General features: G+C 44.8%; 1 protein-coding gene across 8 annotated transcripts in view; it reads right to left on the bottom strand.

Annotated features, from left to right (window-relative positions):
- The window catches only part of LOC136577449 (putative methyltransferase DDB_G0268948), a 172,419-nt gene that overhangs the window by 49,322 nt on the left and 103,757 nt on the right, over positions 1-19,340 (bottom strand). For 4 of the 8 annotated variants that reach the window (XM_066577343.1, XM_066577352.1, XM_066577344.1 and 1 more), the window contains exon 2: positions 9,179-9,279. The exons of the other annotated variants lie outside the window; for them this stretch is intronic. The gene's annotated coding sequence lies outside the window, so the exon portion shown is untranslated. The remainder of the gene's footprint in view (positions 1-9,178; positions 9,280-19,340) is intronic. 8 annotated transcript variants of the gene reach the window in all.

The following is a 19,340-nucleotide window of genomic DNA, read 5'->3' as shown; positions in this document are numbered from 1 at the left end:
ATGAAGTCAAAGAAAACTACAAGAAAAAACTAAGGACCTGCGGTGCTTTGTATATAAAAGATCAATAATAACTGTCTCAATAGCCAATCTTTGGATAGAGAAAAAAATGTATTTTAAACAAATAAAAGAGAGAGGTCTCAGCCTCATATAATAATACAAAAATACTTGCAGGATCCTATGCGACGCGTTTCGGCGTGATACACGCCTTTCTCAAGCATACAAGTACATAGACGGACAGTGGTATAAATAGAGCAAAATAAATTACATACCTATTGTAAAGCATCATTAAGCGTGAGTATGTTGCGGTGCGTGGTGCTATTAGGGCAAAGGAAGATGACGTATTCCTCATCATGGCGCGCCATACGGCGCCCTGGATGTGGCGTGTGTGGCCAGCATCGGGAACTATAGCACATACCTTCTATTACGAAACCAAGCCTCCCAGAGCGCGGCGATGCGTTCCATTGAACGTAACACCTGACTACCTCATGTCACAAGCCGTGACTACGTGACTCGGGTTACCAGGTCACGTCTCTCCGAGGTAGAAATGGAACGCAGCGGTGCGTTTCAAAGAACGTTAGAGCGACGTCTCGTGATTTAGGAAAGCGCTACGTGCCCATCATATAGACAGCAATTGATTGGGCAGTGTCGTTTAAATGGAACGCTTCATGCGTTTTTTAACGAATCTCTTCAATGGTGATACTTGATTATTCTACATATCACAAATCGCTTATATGGATATAAAAGATGTGAGATATAACTATTGCTTTATATATTTAGGTTAAAGCGATATAATATATATGTCGAGTGTATGTATATAAAATAGTTACGTATTGGTTATTAATATATATGTCAAGGTATAAATATAAAATAATTATTAGAGATGAGCGAACGTGTTCGTCCGAGCTTGATATTCGTGCGAATATTAGGGTGTTCGGGATGTTCGTTATTCGTAACGAACACCATGCGGTATTCGGGTTACTTTCACTTCCTTCCCTGAGACGTTAGCGCGCTTTTCTGGCCAATTGTAAGACAGGGAAGGCATTACAACTTCCCCCTGTGACGTTCAAGCCCTATACCACCCCCCTGCTGTGAGTGGCTGGGAAGATCAGATGTCACCCGAATATAAAAGTCGGCCCCTCCCGCGGCTCGCCTCAGATGCCTTGTGAGTTAGATGAGGGACAGTGCTGCTGGTACCGGAGCTGCTGTAGGGAGAGAAATAGCAGTTAGTGTAGGCTTCAAGAACCCCAAAGGTCCTTATTAGGGCCAGTAATACCTGTGTGTTGGCTGCTGTTACCAGTGCCTTTTTTTTTTTCTCAAAATCGCCTCTGCAGAGCATTGCACCCTTCATTGATACTACAGGGAAAGAATTGTGTAAGCAGGGCCACAACACAGTTATTATTCATTGAATATACGCAGTGGGTCCTTTTGGTGTAAAAAAAGGGAAACAAAATCTATTTGTCCTGCCTCTCTCCGTCCTAAGGGCTGTGGACACGTGTGAGCTGCGTGTACAACGTTAAAAAATCAGACGCACCCAGCTACGGTTTACTGCTGGCTTCGCCATTTGCTTTCCTTAATTGGGAAAAAAATACCTGCTCTGCCAGAGTTAATAACTCTGCTACCCTCAAGTTCTGTGACACATTAGCAGGGACACAGCACAGTTATTAAACTTAGATTATTCATTCAATAGAGGCAGTGGGGCCTTTCGTTTTCAAAAAAGGGAAAAAATTATATTTGGTCTGCAGTCTTGCGCCAATTTATTTCCTGCCTGTGAAATCAAATCACTGGTAATACAGCATGCTGAGGGGTAGGGGTAGGCCTAGAGGACGTGGACGCGGCCGAGGACGCGGAGGGCCAAGTCAGGGTGTGGGCACAGGCCGAGCTCCTGATCCAGGTGTGTCGCAGCCGACTGCTGCGCGATTAGGAGAGAGGCACGTTTCAGGCGTCCCCACATTCATCGCCCAATTAATGGGTCCACGCGGGAGACGGTTATTAGAAAATGAGCAGTGTGAGCAGGTCCTGTCCTGGATGGCAGAAAGTGCTTCGAGCAACCTATCGTCCACTGCTGCAAAGCCGAATCCTCTGTCTGCTGCTCCTCCTTCCTCCCAGCCTCCTCACTCCACTACAATGACACCTGCTCAGGAGCGGGAACACTCCCAGGAACTGTTCTCGGGCCCCTGCTTAGATTGGGCAGGAGCGGTTCCTCTCCCACCAGAGGAGTTTATCGTCACTGATGCCCAACCATTCGAAAGTTCCCGGGGTCCGGGGGAAGAGGCTGGGGACTTCCGCCAACTGTCTCAAGAACTTTCTGTGTGTGAGGAGGACGATGACGATGAGACACAGTTGTCTTGCAGTGAGGTAGTAGTAAGGGCAGTAAGTCCGAGGGAGCAGCGCACAGAGGATTCGGAGGAAGAGCAGCAGGACGATGAGGTGACTGACCCCACCTGGTGTGCAACGCCTACACAGGACAGGTCTTCAGAGGGGGAGCCACGGGCAGCAGCAGGGCAGGTTGCAAGAGGCAGTGCGGTGGCCAGGGGTAGAGGCAGGGCCAGACCGAATAATCCACCAACTGTTTCCCAAAGCGCACCCTCGCGCCATGCCACCCTGTAGAGGCCGAGGTGCTCTAAGGTCTGGCAGTTTTTCACAGAGACGCCTGACGACCGACGAACAGTGGTGTGCAACCTTTGTCGCGCAAAGCTCAGCCGGGGAGCCAACACCAACAGCCTCACCACCACCACCAGCATGCGCAGACATATGATGGCCAAGCACCCCACAAGGTGGGACGAAGGCCATTCACCGCCTCCGGTTTGCACCCCTGCCTCTCCCCCTGTGCCCCAACCTGCCACTGAGATGCAACCCCCCTCTCAGGACACAGGCACTACCGTCTCCTGGCCTGCACCCACACCCTCACCTCCGCTGTCCTCGGCCCCATCCACCAGTGTAGTTCAGCGCACCGTCCAGCCGTCGCTTGCACAACTGTTGGAGCGCAAGCGCAAGTACGCCGCCACGCACCCGCACGCTCAAACATTAACCGTCCGCATAGCAAAATTCATCAGCCTTGAGATGCTGCCGTATAGGGTTGTGGAAACGGAGTCCTTCAAAAGTATCATGGAGGCGGCGGCCCCGCGCTACTCAGTTCCCAGTCGCCACTACTTTTCCTGATGTGCCGTCCCAGCCCTGCACGACCACGTCTCCCGCAACATTGTACGCGCCCTCACCAACGCGGTTACTGCCACGGTCCACTTAACAATGGACACGTGGACAAGCACAGGCGGGCAGGGCCACAACATCTCCCTGACGGCACATTGGGTGAATTTAGTGGAGGCTGGGACAGAGTCAGAGCCTGGGACCGCTCACGTCCTACCCACCCCCAGAATTGCGGGCCCCAGCTCGGTGGTGGTATCTGCGGAGGTGTATGCTTCCTCCACTAAAGCACCCTCCTCCTCCTCCTCCTCCGCAACCTCTGTCTCGCAATCAAGATGTGTTAGCAGCAGCATGTCGCCAGCAGTCGGTGTCGCGCGGTGTGGCAGCACAGCGGTGGGCAAGCGTCAGCTGGCCGTGTTGAAACTACTCAGCTTAGGAGATAAGAGGCACACGGCCCACGAACTGCTGCAGGGTCTGACACAGCAGACCGACCGCTGGCTTGCGCCGCTGAGCCTCCAACCGGGCATGGTCGTGTGTGACAACGGCCGTAACCTGGTGGCGGCTCTGCAGCTCGGCAGCCTCACGCACGTGCCATGCCTGGCCCACGTCTTTAATTTGGTGGTTCAGCGCTTTCTGAAAAGCTACCCACGCTTGTCAGACCTGCTCGTAAAGGCGCGCCGGCTCAGTGCACATTTCCGCAAGTCCCACACGGACGCTGCCACCCTGTGCACCCTGCAACATCGCTTTAAGCTGCCAGTGCACCGACTGCTGTGCGACGTGCCCACACGGTGGAACTCTACGCTCCACATGTTGGCCAGGCTCTATGAACAGCGTAGAGCTATAGTCGAATTCCAACTCCAACATGGGCGGCGCAGTGGGAGTCAGCCTCCTCAATTCTTTTCAGAAGAGTGGGCCTGGTTGGCAGACATCTGCCATGTCCTTGGTAATTTTGAGGAGTCTACCCAGGTGGTGAGCGGCGATGCTGCAATCATTAGCGTCACCATTCCTCTGCTATGCATCTTGAGAAATTCCCTGCAAAGCATAAAGGCAGCTGCTTTGCGCTCGGAAACGGGGCCGGTGGAAGACAGTATGTCGCTGGATAGTCAGAGCACCCTCCGGTCTATTTCTCAGCGCGTACAGGAGGAGGAGGAGGAGCAGGAGGAGGAGGAGGATGAGGAGGAGGGGGAAGAGACAGCTTGGCCCGCTGCTGACGGTACACCGGCTGATTGCCTGTCATCCTTTCAGCATGTATGGCCTGAGGAGGAGGAGGAGGAGGAGGATCCTGAAAGTGATCTTCCTAGTGAAGACAGCCATGTGTTGCGTACAGGTACCCTGGCACACATGGCTGACTTCATGTTAGGATGCCTTTCTCGTGACCCTCGCGTTGCACGCATTCTGGCCACAACGGATTACTGGGTGTACACACTGCTCGACCCACGCTATAAGGAGAACCTGCCCACTCTCATTCCCAAAGAGGAAAGGGGTTCGAGAGTGTTGCTATACCACAGGACCCTTGCGGACAAGCTGATGGTAAAATTCCCAGCCGACAGCGCTAGTGGCAGAAGGCGCAGTACCGAGGGCAAGGTAGCAGGGGAGGTGCGGAGATCGAGCAGCATGTACATCCCAGGCAGTGCAACAGTCTTTAAGGGCCTGGACAGCTTTATGGCTCCCCACCAAGACTGTGTCACCGCTCCCCAGTCAAGGCTGAGTCGGCGGGAGCACTGTAAAAGGATGGTGAGGGAGTACGTAGCCGATCGCACGACCGTCCTCCGTGACGCCTCTGCCACCTACAACTACTGGGTGTCGAAGCTGGACACGTGGCCTGAACTAGCGCTGTATGCCCTGGAGGTGCTTGCTTGTCCTGCGGCTAGCGTCTTGTCGGAGAGGGTGTTTAGTGCGGCTGGGGGAATCATCACAGATAAGCGTAGCCGCTTGTCAACCGACAGTGCCGACAGGCTAACACTCATCAAGATGAACAAAGCCTGGATTTCGCCAGACTTCTCTTCTCCACCAGCGGACAGCAAGGATACGTAAGCAATACGTAGGCTGCACCCGCGGATGGAAGCTACGTTCTCTCTCACCATCCAAAACGGGGACATTTCTGCTTCAATCTGTGTCTAATATTCCTCCTCCTCCTCCTGCTCCTCCTCCTGAAACCTCACGTAATCACGCTGAACGGGCAATTTTTCTTAGGGTCACAAGGCTCACTCAAATAATTTTTCTGAACAATTTTTAAAAGTTTCAATGCGCTTAAAAGCGTTGGAACTTTAACTTGAACCAATTTTTCGTTACACTGGGCTGCCTCCAGGCCTAGTTACCACTTAAGCCACATTAACCAAAGCGATTAATGGGTTTCACCTGCCCTCTTGGCTGGCCATGGCCAATTTTTTGGATGTACATTAGTACTGTTGATACAGCAATTTTTGTGGGCCCTCGCCTACAGTGTAATCAAATGAATTTTTAGCCCACCTGCATTACAGCTGACGTTACCTCAGCTGTGTTGGGCAATGCAATGGGATATTTCTATGTACCGCCGGTGGCTTCCTGGCACCCACCCATGCTGTAGGTGCACACGGAGTTTTTACTACATCTGTACACTTGAAAAGAACCCCAGTCAGACTGGGGCATGCAGTGTGAGCCGAAGCCCACCTGCATTAAGCACGACATTACTACCTCAGCTGTGTTGGGCAATGCAATGGGATATTTCTGTGTACCGCCTGTGGCTTCCTGGCACCCACCCATGCTGTGGGTCCACAGCGAATTATAAATGCATCTGTTTCCACTTGTAAAGAACCCCAGTCTGACTGGGGCATACAGTGTGGGCCGAAGTCCACCTGTATTATGCACGACATTACTACCTCAGCTGTGTTGGGCAATGCAATGGGATATTTTTGTGTACCGCCGGTGGGTTCCAGGGAGCCACCCATGCTGTGGGTCCACAGGGACTTCACAATAGGGAGTTGTACCTGCCTGTGTCTATGAATTAAAAACCGCGGTCTGACTGGGGCATGCAGACACCTTGACAGAATGAATAGTGTGTGGCACATAGGTTCCCCATTGCTATGCCCACGTGTGCAGCTCCTGATGGCGGTGGCACAGGATTCTATTTCTCATTGCTTCTGTACAGCATTGTGGGCTATCGCCCCGCCACTTTTAAAGAGGGTCGCTGCCTAGCCGTGCCAACCTCTGCAGTGTGTGCCTGCGGTCCCTCGTCATGGCAGACGCAATTCTAAATAGACATGAGCGTGGTGTGGCATGAGGGCAGCTGAAGGCTGCGCAGGGACACTTTGGTGTGCGCTGTGGGGGGAGGGGGGGCGGTTGGGCAGCATGTAACCCAGGAGAAGTGTCAGTGGAGTGTCATGCAGGCAGTGATTGTTCTTTGTTGGAGGTAGTGTGGTGCTTAGCAAAGGTATGCCATGCTAATGAGGGCTTTTCAGAAGTAAAAGTTGTTGGGAGGGGGGGGGCACTCTTGCCGGTATTGTGGCTTAATAGTGGGACCTGTGAACTTGAGATGCAGCCCAACATGTAGCCCCTCGCCTGCCCTATCCGTTGCTGTGTCGTTCCCATCACTTTCTTGAATTGCCCAGATTTTCACACATGAAAACCTTAGCGAGCATCGGCGAAATACAAAAATGCTCCGGTCGCCCATTGACTTCAATGGGGTTCGTTATTCGAAACGAACCCTCGAACATCGCGGGAAGTTCGTTTCGAATAACGAACACCCGAGCATTTTGGTGTTCGCTCATCTCTAATAATTATGTATGTGTAAACTATTAGCGTACAAGAAGTATAATATAAATGCATCAAACAACCAAATTAATATCATATGCATACTAATATAAACTATATATATATATATATATATATACCCATATACATTTTCTTAAAAAACAAACATCTTTGCTAAAAGATCATAATTATTAATATTCCAATAGTTATAAAATACATAATTCATGACGGAGGAAATAAATAAAGCTCTACCTTTAAAACATAGATATAAATAAATATCTGTTCAGGAGAGGAAACCATATGCCTATTTTTTTGTCAGAAGATTTTTTCCAGAGATTCATTTAAGCCTCTAGGAAACAAGGTGTCCATCCGGAAAATCCAGAACATCTTGCGCGTTTTTAGGCGAGAGAAGGACCCAGAGGTTATCAATTCAAGTGGGGTGACTTTCAATAGAGATGCATTCTTTTGGTGTCTCTCCATAGAATGTCGAGACACTGTGTTTTTGAAAACCTTTCTTGATGTTATATCTATGCTGATTAATTCTGACTCTCAATGGTTTCGTTGTACGCCCTATGTATTGTAAGCCACAAGGGCATTCCAGCAGATATATCAAGAAGGAGGAACTACAATTCAGGAATTGGTTAATCCCCATCACTCTATTCTCCCGTTTTAGCAAAATGTCTTTTTTACCTTGCACTAATAATGGACAACATTTGCAACGGGTCTTTAAACATTTAAAGGTGCCTGTCAACATATTCGGGTGTGTTGGCCTTTGTTCAATGCTACAAAGTTTTTTAGGATATGAAGGGGCCAATATATTTTGTAAGGTCTTGTTTCTACGATAGATAACTTTCGGTCTATCCAGTATATCGTTCTGAAGAGAAGGGTCTTGCTTTAAGATGGACCAATATTTTTTCATAACATTTTCGATCTCCTTATGTTGTATATTATACTTGGTGATAAATAAAGGTTCTCCGTTACCAAAAGATTTCTTTGTTTTATTTGTATGTATATCGCTATTACTCATAATTGGTGTCCCCAAAGGTGAATCATGTAATTTTTTTTCGTATGCAGACATAACCAATTCTTGAGGGTAGCCTTTTTGTTTGAATTTAGTTATGAGGACCTTAGACTGTTTTTCGTAGTCCATTAATGATGAGCAATTTTTCCTCATTCTTTTGAATTGCCCCTGAGGTATATTTAGTTTCCAACTTTTTTGGTGACAGCTCCCGAAATTCAGGTAGCTGTTGCAATCAGTTGGCTTAAAGTGCGTCTTAGTGCTTATGTAACCATTTTCTGATGATATAACCAGATCTAAAAATACTATCTCCGTTTTATCGATCTGATATGTAAAATTTAAGTTAAAATCATTCTCGTTCAACCCTATAATAAAACACTCTAAAATCGTTTATTTCACCGTCCCAAATCAGTAAAATATCATCAATAAACCGTCTATGTAAAACAATATGTTCATTCCTAAAAAAAACTTATGCTCAAAATAGCCCATTAATAAATTAGCGTAACTCAATGCAAATTTGGTGCCCATGGCGGTGCCACTTGTTTGTTGGAAAAAGGTCTTATTATAAATAAAATAATTATTTGTTAATATAAAATGAATTGCATCCAATAAAAACTCCCTTTGTTGTAATGGCATCAAAGGATCCTGTTCTAAAAAATATTGCACCGCTTTAATGCCCTGGTGGTGGCGGATGTTTAAATATAAAGAAGTAACATCCAAGCTACACCATATATAGCTGTTTTTCCAGGGTATTTGTTTGATTGTCATCAAAATATGACCTGTATCTCTAATATAAGTAGGTAGAGATGTGACAAATTTCTGTAGGTGTAAATCTATAAAATGGGATAAATTACTTGTAATCGAATTAATACCTGCAATTATAGGGCGGCCAGTGGGTGTACTTGCATTCTTTTACTTAAAAAGTAAAAGAATGGTGTTTCTGGATTGAGATAGTCCCGCTCTTTTTTCGTTAAACAGTTATTTTCAACTGCTGTATTCACTAATGTATGTAATTTGGAAGAGACAAGTGGTGTAGGATCTTTATCTAATTTTCGATAATAAGCGGGATCTTCCAAAATTCGCAAGGACTCAGTTATAATAATCATAATTCATAATTACAACCCCCCCCCCCTTTATCCGCTTTCTTTATAACAATATCAGGGTTGTCCAATAAACTCTTTATTGCTAGATGCTGTTTTTTATCCAGGTTGTAGTTCATACCTTTATCTTTGGCGCATATTGTGGAGAAATCATGCAATACATTTTGGTAGAATAAATTAATGTGGTTACCTTTACTTTCCACTGGAAAAAATCTACTAGGTGCTTTCAAATCAGTAGGTATGGGATCCTCCAATTTAAAGACTTCAGATATGTCTCTCTTTTTCTTTATCCTTATATTCGTTTTTCAATTTTTGGATAGAAAAGAAACGAGTAACTGTTAACTTTCTTATAAAATGGTTAAGATCAACAAAAAGATCAAACAAATTTGCGTTTATTGACGGGCTAAAAGATAGGCCTTTTGCCAAAACTTCCGCTTTTTATTCTTAAAATATGGTTAGAAATATTAAAAAATGCCCATAAACCTGGCTTTCTTGTTATTGATCACTAGGTCGTATTTATCTTTTTCAATTTCTTCAAAATTTTCTTTTGATTTTGGCTTTGACTTTCTTCTTCCTCTCTTACCTCTACGTCTTCGAGGCTTCATTTCCTCGAGGATTTGGTGACTGGGAGTGGTTGGTAGAATTGGAAGATTTTGCTTTTTGCCCCGGTTATGTGTTGGGAGTGTACCACTCGGGGTGTCATGGGCTCCAACAATGGAAAAAGGGGATCTTTACTTGTATATATTCTACTAGGGGTTATCGATTTACTTTGTATCTCTCCTGTTGGGTGTATTTCTAGACATTAGATCTATAAAGTCAGGTGGGGAATCTGCCAAGGGGGATCTCAAAAGGAATTTTTCAAGATCTACCGCATCAATAGAACAAGCCTTCTCTGTCTTATCTAGGTTATCGACCCTCATGTTTGGGGTTTCAAGGGATATCGGGGTCATTGTCACAGGTGTTGAACAGAGAGAACTCTGATTGGATAGATCTATTAAAGGTGACTCTTGATCCAAATCAAGCTCTACCATCTCTGGAATACTTGAGAGTCAAGGATCCTTTGATGCCATTACAACAAAGGGAGTTTTTATTGAATGCAATTCATTTTATATTAACAAATAATTATTTTATCTGTAATAAGACCTTTTTCCAACAAACGAGTGGCACCGCCATGAGCACCAAATTTGCGCCGAGTTACGCTAATTTATTAATGGGCTATTTTGAGCATAATTTTTTTAAGAATGAACATATTGTTTTACATAGACGGTTTATTGATGATATTTTACTGATTTGGGACGGTGAAATAAGCGATTTTAGAGTGTTTTATTATAGGGTTGAACGAGAATGATTTTAACTTAAATTTTACATATCAAATCGATAAAACGGAGATAGTATTTTTTAGATCTGGTTATATCATCAGAAAATGGTTACATAAGCACTAAGACGCACTTTAAGCCAACTGATTGCAACAGCTACCTGAATTTCAGGAGCTGTCACCAAAAAAGTTGGAAACTAAATATACCTCAGGGGCAATTCAAAAGAATGAGGAGAAATTGCTCATCATTAATGGACTACGAAAAACAGTCCAAGGTCCTCATAACTAAATTCAAACAAAAAGGCTACCCTCAAGAATTGGTTATGTCTGCATACGAAAAAAAAATTACATGATTCACCTTTGGGGACACCAATTATGAGTAATAGCGATATACATACAAATAAAACAAAGAAATCTTTTGGTAACGGAGAACCTTTATTTATCACCAAGTATAATATACAACATAAGGAGATCGAAAATGTTATGAAAAAATATTGGTCCATCTTAAAGCAAGACCCTTCTCTTCAGAACGATATACTGGATAGACCGAAAGTTATCTATTGTAGAAACAAGACCTTACAAAATATATTGGCCCCTTCATATCCTAAAAAACTTCGTAGCATTGAACAAAGGCCAACACACCCGAATATGTTGACAGGCACCTTTAAATGTTTAAAGACCCGTTGCAAATGTTGTCCATTATTAGTGCAAGGTAAAAAAGACATTTTGCTAAAACGGGAGAATAGAGTGATGGGGATTAACCAATTCCTGAATTGTAGTTCCTCCTTCTTGATATATCTGCTGAAATGCCCTTGTGGCTTACAATATATAGGGCGTACAACGAAACCATTGAGAGTCAGAATTAATCAGCATAGATATAACATCAAGAAAGGTTTTCAAAAACAGTGTCTCTCGACATTTTATGGAGAGACACCAAAAGAATGCATCTCTATTGAAAGTCACCCCACTTGAATTGATAGCCTCTGGGTCCTTCTCTCGCCTAAAAATGCGCGAGATGTTCTGGATTTTCCGGATGGACACCTTGTTTCCTAGAGGCTTAAATGAATCTCTGGAAAAAATCTTCTGACAAAAAATAGGCATATGGTTTCCTCTCCTGAACAGATATTTATTTATATCTATGTTTTAAAGGTAGCGCTTTATTTATTTCCTCCGTCATGAATTATGTATTTTATAACTACCGTATATACCGGCGTATAAGGCGACGGGGCGTATAAGACGACCCCCCAACTGTCACCTTATACGCCGGTATTCAGTGGAGAAAAAAAAAAAAATTTTATTACTCACCTCCCACGGCGTCCTGTCGCGCTCCGGCAGGATGTCGCTCGCTCCGGCAGGCTGTCGCTCGCTCCTCGTCCCCGCCGCAGCATAGCTTTCTGAATGTGGGGCTTGAAATCCCCGCTTCCAGAAAGCTAATACACACGCCGGCAGCCATGACATCATTGAATGGCTGTGATTGGCTAAAGCACACGTGGCTTCAGCCAATCACACTATTCAATGACATCATTGAATGGGTGTGATTGCTAACACGTGCGCCTTCAGCCAATCACAGCCATTCAATGATGTCATTGAATAGTGTGATTGGCTGAAGCCACGTGTGCTTTAGCCAATCACAGCCATTCAATGCTGTCATGGCTGCCGGCGTGTGTATTAGCTTTCTGGAAGCGGGGATTTCAAGCCCCGCATTCAGAAAGCTATGCTGCGCTGGGGACGAGGAGCGAGCGACAGCCTGCCGGAGCGAGCGACATCCTGCCGGAGCGCGACAGGACGCCGTGGGAGGTGAGTAATAAAATTTTTTTTTTTTACACTTTTTTTTTTTTGTATTACCGGCGCATAAGACGACCCCCGACTGCAGAGCAGATTTTTCGGGGTTCAAAAGTCATCTTATACGCCGGTATATACGGTATTGGAATATTAATAATTATGATCTTTTTAGCAAATATGTTTGTTTTTTAAGAAAATGTATATGGGTATATATATAGTTTATATTAGTATGCATATGATATTAATTTGGTTGTTTGATGCATTTATATTATACTTCTTGTACGCTAATAGTTTACACATACATAATTATTTTATATTTATACCTTGACATATATATTAATAACCAATACGTAACTATTTTATATACATACACTCGACATATATATTATATCGCTTTAACCTAAATATATAAAGCAATTGTTATATCTCACATCTTTTATATCCATATAAGCGATTTGTGATATGTAGAATAATCTAGTATCACCATTGAAGAGATTCGTTAAAAACGCATGAAGCGTTCCATTTAAACGACACTGCCCAATCAATTGCTGTCTATATGATGGGCACGTAGCGCTATCATAAATCACGAGACGTCGCTCTAACGTTCTTTGAAACACACCGCTGCGTTCCATTTCTACCTCGGAGAGACGTGACCTGGTAACCCGAGTCACGTAGTCACGGCTTGTGACGTGAGGTAGTCAGGTGTTACGTTCAATGGAACGCATCGCCGCGCTCTGGGAGGCGTGGTTTCGTAATAGAAGGTATGTGCTATAGTTCCCGATGCTGGCCACACACGCCACATCCGGGGCGCCGTATGGCGCGCCATGATGTGGAATACGTCATCTTCCTTCGCCCTAATAGCACCACGCACTGTGACATACTCACGCTTAATGATGCTTTACAATAGGTATGTAATTTATTTTGCTCTATTTATACCACTGTCCGTCTATGTATTTGTATGTTTGAGAAAGGCGTGTATCACGCCGAAACGCGTCGCATAGGATCCCGCAAGTATTTTTGTATTATTATATGAGGCTGAGACCTCTCTCTTTTATTTGTTTAAAATAAATTTTTGTCTCTATCCAAAGATTGGCTATTGAGACAGTTATTATTGATCTTTTATATACAAAGCAACGCAGGTCCTTAGTTTTTTCTTGTAGTTTTCAAGGATTAAAAGAAGAGTTACCATTCTGTGGCGTAGAGTCGCGCCAGAACTGCGGACCAGACCTCACGTATAGTGACCTCCAAGGGGCTGACACTGAGCACACATTGTGTGCGAGTTTTAAACTCTCATGGTGGTAACATCCCTTTAGTTCCTTCCAGCCCCCTTAGGGGCTGGCTTATCTTGGGACACATAATTCCCTAAAATACATATTTCTTTTATAACTCCGTGTGGGTGTGACCCACCATGAAAATATAACAACGATGTTTCCTGTTGTGATTTTACGTGTGTTTTGAGCCCACGGATGAGTAGTTTTGGATGCATCTGATCCGAGATACTCAATTCTCGGTTCCTGAGCGTCGTGCAAATGCGGGAATCCCTGCATCTTATTTGCGGGGATGCGACATTCCATAAAATATCCTCGTCAGCGGGCTGCGACGTACAGATCTTTCATAGTTTTTAAATTACATTTTCCTTTGTCTTAAGGGCACATTCTTTTGTTAACTTTGCCTCCAAAAGTTATCAGGTCAGTTACGACCATTTGGACCACTAAGGGAGGGAAGGAGCTGCTGAGGTGTGAAGCCTATTTCCTCTCCTTATTTCCTAACATAAACATTTGCTGACTCTGGCTCCAGAGGGGCTGTAGGACATCAAAGACCCCCTGGGGGAGAAGTGTAACAGCCTTTCCTGAAGTCTACTTCCAAGGTATTTCAGCACTCAGCTTTCCTATATGCTGAAAGACCATTAACTCTTCTCTCTACAACTATACAAAATGACTGGCAGACTACAACTTCCACATCAAAATGCATATCCATCAATCTCATATCTTTATCTATCACTGTGGTATCTATCTACCCTTGTGATAGACATGATGATTATTTATAAAATGTCTATCGATTAATATAACCCAAATGTATTTTGTTGTTGTAATGACTTTTAGCTCAAGAGTTTAAAGGACACACACACAATCTAATCATGGTATTTGCTAGCCAATGGATGGGTGATGTATTTGCTCTAAGTACATAGAAGTTGCTCAACCAGTTTCTAAGAGTTAAAAGGCCATAGTGTCGTGTATATCCTGTGTTCAATACTGAGTGTTTACCTAGGCCCCCTTCCACTCTCATCCTGAAGCTAGGTAAACAATGATTCATCACTACACGGAGATGACTTCAGCTAGGACAAAAGTCCACATTACACTGGACTTGAGAGGGGGTGGGCAGAGAGGTGGGGGATTCTATATGATCCAACAAATGAGAATCTTATATGTTACTGATGTAATCTGTTGCACGCCCATTGAAGGGCGGTTGTCATGTGTTATAATAAAAAGCCTGAGCCTCTACACAGTGTAGAGACTCTCCCGGTTTTAGACCAGCATTTGTGTCTGATTCTGGTCGATGTGTGCACACGATACTCAATTCGGAAAGCGACAAAATACCCCAAAGCCTGCTGGAGAAATCATAATCCAGATCAGTGGAGTCCCTGGGTGAGCGAGTGGATCTGTGAGGTCACAGCCTGGAACGTACAGAGATCGGCAGATGGCACGCAGAACTCAGGGGCCCGAAAATCTACAGAACACGGTAAGATTGCTTTATGTAAATCTACCGATGTGAGCTGGGTTCTGACTGCTTTTCTGCCTGTTCCTGATCCAGACTGGACCTTCACTGAAAGACAGGTCTGTCCACTCGGAAAAACCACCGTTTTTACCTGTCTAGGGGTATTTTGTACGCTGTGTATGCTGTTGTGTCTGAGACGGTTAAAAATTGTTTATGCAAGACCAAGAGATAAATTCTGTGAGGGTTAATGTGTCGGGAGGGCGGACTCGGCTGTTTAAGTCTGAGGGAACACGCCAGTGACACGTGCTCCTAGGTAAAACTAGTGTGAGGTTAGGAAGATTTATGATACGTATATTTACCTTTTATGATTGAGCGTGTTATGTTCTCATATGTGAAAAGGTATATATGCGGGGAATATAGCCGTGGTGTGACGGCTGATTTCTCCAGAATATTATTGAGGTTTTGGTCATTGAAAATAATCGTCAGTCTCTGTGTATAGCTAAATGTCCTGTCTAGATCGTGTACAAGGAGTGCTCTTGTACTAGTAGAGGTTGGTTGATATAAAGGTGGATGAGATATATATATACCTTGAGCCGTTGTGGGTATTCTCCAGTAATCCCGTCTGTCTGGTATTATAGAAAGAATGTGCAGTGTTTATTGTTGGGGGGAGGGCTGCTGGTAAGAGAGTGAACTGAAAGCTTTTTCAATTAACCCTTTCTGTTTCCTTTGTCTTTTCTGAGTGGGAAAGAGAGGTTATATGGGAAGAATTTTAAGAAAGCAGATTTCACAAGAGAAACACTACTGTGTCTTCGAATAGAATAGAGTTGAGCAAAGTGAGCAAGGACAAAGGTCATAGAGCTTGTGATTTGGTTACTGAACAATGGGAAAGGACCAGGAAAAGTTGCAGAAAGAAATGTTAGGTCATGGACAGATAAGCAGAAATGAGTATGGACAGGTAAGATAGACTGTAGAAAGTTTTCAGAAGATGAGCAGGAAGCCTAGCAGAAAGAAAGGTGTTTTTAGATTGCTAGGAGGAGGTATAACATAGTTGAGAGATTGAAGAGGGGAAAGCATGTAGGGGGGTATGTGTATTGCTTATGAACAATGTAATGTCTTTGTGTTGACTACAGCCCCTCCCTGTAATGGCGGCCGTGCTTGCAATGTTTACAATCCAACATAGTGTGACTCTGCAGTAAATGTAGTGAGGCCTGCCCCCACCCTGAAGTTACTTCCCCCCATGTGCTCACTTTCAGGGCGTGTGATGTTACTTCCGGTCCCTCCCCATCCGGGACAGGACCTGGCCCCGCCCCTTCCTCCTCCAGCGGCCATCTTGCCTCACCTGGAAGTGCTGCTGCCCCTGACCCCGCCCGGTCCTCCAGCGGCCATTTTGCCTCACCTGGGAGATTTGTAGCCCCGCCCCTTTCTGCCTCTGGCGGCCATTTTGCTGCATTTGGGAGGCCTATATTTCCCAATGCCACTGTATCCAGTGCTAACATCATGATTGTCTGAAGTAAGGTTTTGTTTGACCAGACTTTGTTACGCTCCAAGATGTGGCCACTTTGGATGTGTGATAAGTTCAGGGAAACAAACCTTTGTGGAGATGCAGCTTGGGACATAGTAGATGACTAAGCTGGTTTATAGTGCATGGAAGAATGGAGTTGATGCATGGGGGGCAGAGACCAGGAATACATGACAGGGGACGCTCTCTCATGTTCCCGGGGGCTCTGTTTCCCACTGCCCGCTTCTCCAATGGATACTCAGACAGATGATGTTACGGAAGGCTCCTACAGATGGAATAATTTCCCTATAGTCACCCAGCAAACTTTTTCATGCAATTTGGTGAAGTAATTTTACTTTTTATGTGAAGAAAGAGGGACTGAATTGCCCAGAGTAGGATGTTAATTCATCCGTATTCTTTAGTTTTTCTTTAAGTCTTTGGTATATTCTAGTGTCAGTCTACACTGAAGTTATAATTATATTCCGACAGGAGAGTAAAAGCTAAACGCTGGCCATACCCTGAAATACTATTACACTGGGTGACGTAAAATTTGAATTGTGTGGCGCCCCCTTGTGTTAAAAAATGCTAACTGCGACCTGAAGGAAAAAATAAAAAAAAAACAACAAAACAAACATTTTTTTGTAAGGAGATTTTTGCTCAGACTTCGCTGCATACAATGTCACCTTGACCTACAAAGTGTTTGTTTTTGTGCCTCTTGGTTTACTAGTTTGAACGCAATGACTCTTTTTCCATTGAGTATTCCTGTTCAAAAGGGGGGAGGCATAGGTGATCTGGGTCATAGATGATCTAGGTGTTGTAGATCAGCTATTGGGTTTAAAAAAATAAATAAATAAATAAATAAATGGAATAAGATAACAAGATTCCGAGCCATGTGAAATAGAACATCAGCACGATTATTTAGTACTAGTACAGTAAGAAACTGCAGGTATGCAAACAGTAACCAGAACCTCTGTTGATAATGCATATGTTGAGCTTTTTGCAGATGGTATCAGGGTGAGGATTGATGACTCCACATCGGATATGCAGTGGTCACACAACAAGATGTCCTAGAAGCAGGAGTTCTGCCTCCGCATGTCACAGTACAAGAAGCGGAATTAAAGGCCATCACTGAGGCATGTAGAGTGGCGAGAGGTAAGACGGCAACCCTTTACACTGACTCCTGGTATGCATTTGGCATAGCTCATGATTACGGCCCAATATGGAAGGCCAGACAGTTTTTTTACCTTAGCAGGACAACCAATTGAGAATGGTGCAGCGGTGCAGAGTCGCATGGAGGCCCTGCTTCTACCTGACAAAGTTGAGAGTTCGCACCGATTCCTACACTGGAGAGGCGAGAGACGACACCCTCGCTGACAGCGCAGCAAAGGCAGCGGCCCTCAAGCCGTGGAAGAAAGAAGAAAAGATACTGACAGCATGAGTCAGTGGTAGAAACTTTGGACATTGACAAAAATTTGGACTTTGATATGCTAAAGACTTTTACAGTTACAAGCCAGCAAGGAAGAAAAGAATAAATGGACTAATATGGGAGCAGCAGAAACAGGACAGCGTGTGGTGAACGGTCAACAGCACTTGCCCACCACAGTTCCTGTATCCCATGATGGCCCAGCTGATGGACGCAAAGACCCACCTAGTAAAGCAGCACTGACGACGACGCTTGAAAGAGGTTGGGCGACTTCTGGGTTCTCTGTAGCTGCTGCATCATTTGTCCGGTTTAGCATGATCTATGCCATAGGTAAGACAGGGCAGAAGTAAATTTGCCACATCACACTTGCCTGGACCACTCTACCCATTTCAGGGATTGCAAATGGACTACGTTCAGCTCCCCACTTGTTGGGAAGTATGACTATGTGCTTGTTGTTGTTGATGTCTTTGCAGGTTGGAGGCCGACCCTGTTACCAAGGCAAACAAGTAGGTAACCGCAAAGAAGCTCATGAACGAGGTAAACTGTGAATATGGGGTACCAGAAGTGATTCAGAGTCAGACAGAGGTATAAACTTCGCAGGTGAATGTAACATGTCATGTCTGCTCTGGGTGTATCCCAGGCCTTTTACATACTCTACCATCTTTAGAGTAGTGGAAAGGTGGAGAGACGTAGTGGCACGCTAAAAGTAAGATACTTAAAAATGACGCCACTTTGGAAAGACTGTCATCCAATAGCCTTATACAGTGTTAGATATGAACCCAGGGGGGATTATACATTGTCTCCCTACGAGATTGTTTGGGCTAGCCCCAAGGCTAGGTCGTTACTATCCTCAGTGGTTACAATTACAATCTGATGTGTTGACTGAGTATGTGATTTCCGTTGTTAAAGAACTAACCAAAGCCTATGCACAGGTGTTCTCTTCCAGACTCAGAGGCAGACACTGGGACACATATCTTGCAGCCTGGGGATTGGGTGTGCATCAAGAAGTTCCTCAGGAAGCACCCTCTTGAGCCCCGATTTGATGGCCCCTACCAGGTGCTTCTGACTACTGCCACAGCTGTGAAACTAGCCGAAAGACTTACATGGATCCATGCTTCATACTGTAAGAAAGCTTCAGATCCGGGAGACCAGTCTTAGTTGTGCCAAAGACGTTACTCTGGTTAGGGCTAGTGAGAGAGGAGGGTGGCAACTGGAATCCTTAGTCGGAAGAATATGAGGGTATGGTTACCTCCTAGTATAACTCGTCCAATGCTCAAGTAGCCGCATATTCCTTCGACTATTGTACTGTGGTCCCGTGTCTAGGCGCAAGATCCCACCGCAGGCCAGATTTAGCCCAGTCCGGCTGGTTATATGACTTATATACCCGGGGAATACAATATGTTTGCGCCACTGATAACGTCTGGGGAGAAGACTGCCGTTATTGGGGATTAGTGGGATGTAACGCAGGAACAGACTAGTCCTATAAACCGCGAAGTGCCTTATATAAGAAAGATAAGAGCGGGAAATCCCTAATTAGTCGTATAACCCTCCTTGAGAATAATAAGGACAGCAGGTATTGGAAGGCTGAACTTAGTATGCTGCTTGGTTTTAATGCGGTT

This window comes from Eleutherodactylus coqui, chromosome 8, assembly GCF_035609145.1.
Source record: "Eleutherodactylus coqui strain aEleCoq1 chromosome 8, aEleCoq1.hap1, whole genome shotgun sequence".
Classification (NCBI taxonomy): domain Eukaryota; kingdom Metazoa; phylum Chordata; class Amphibia; order Anura; family Eleutherodactylidae; genus Eleutherodactylus; species Eleutherodactylus coqui.
The sequence above is the reverse complement of the archived record's forward strand: the minus strand, read 5'-3'. Positions and strand labels throughout refer to the sequence as shown.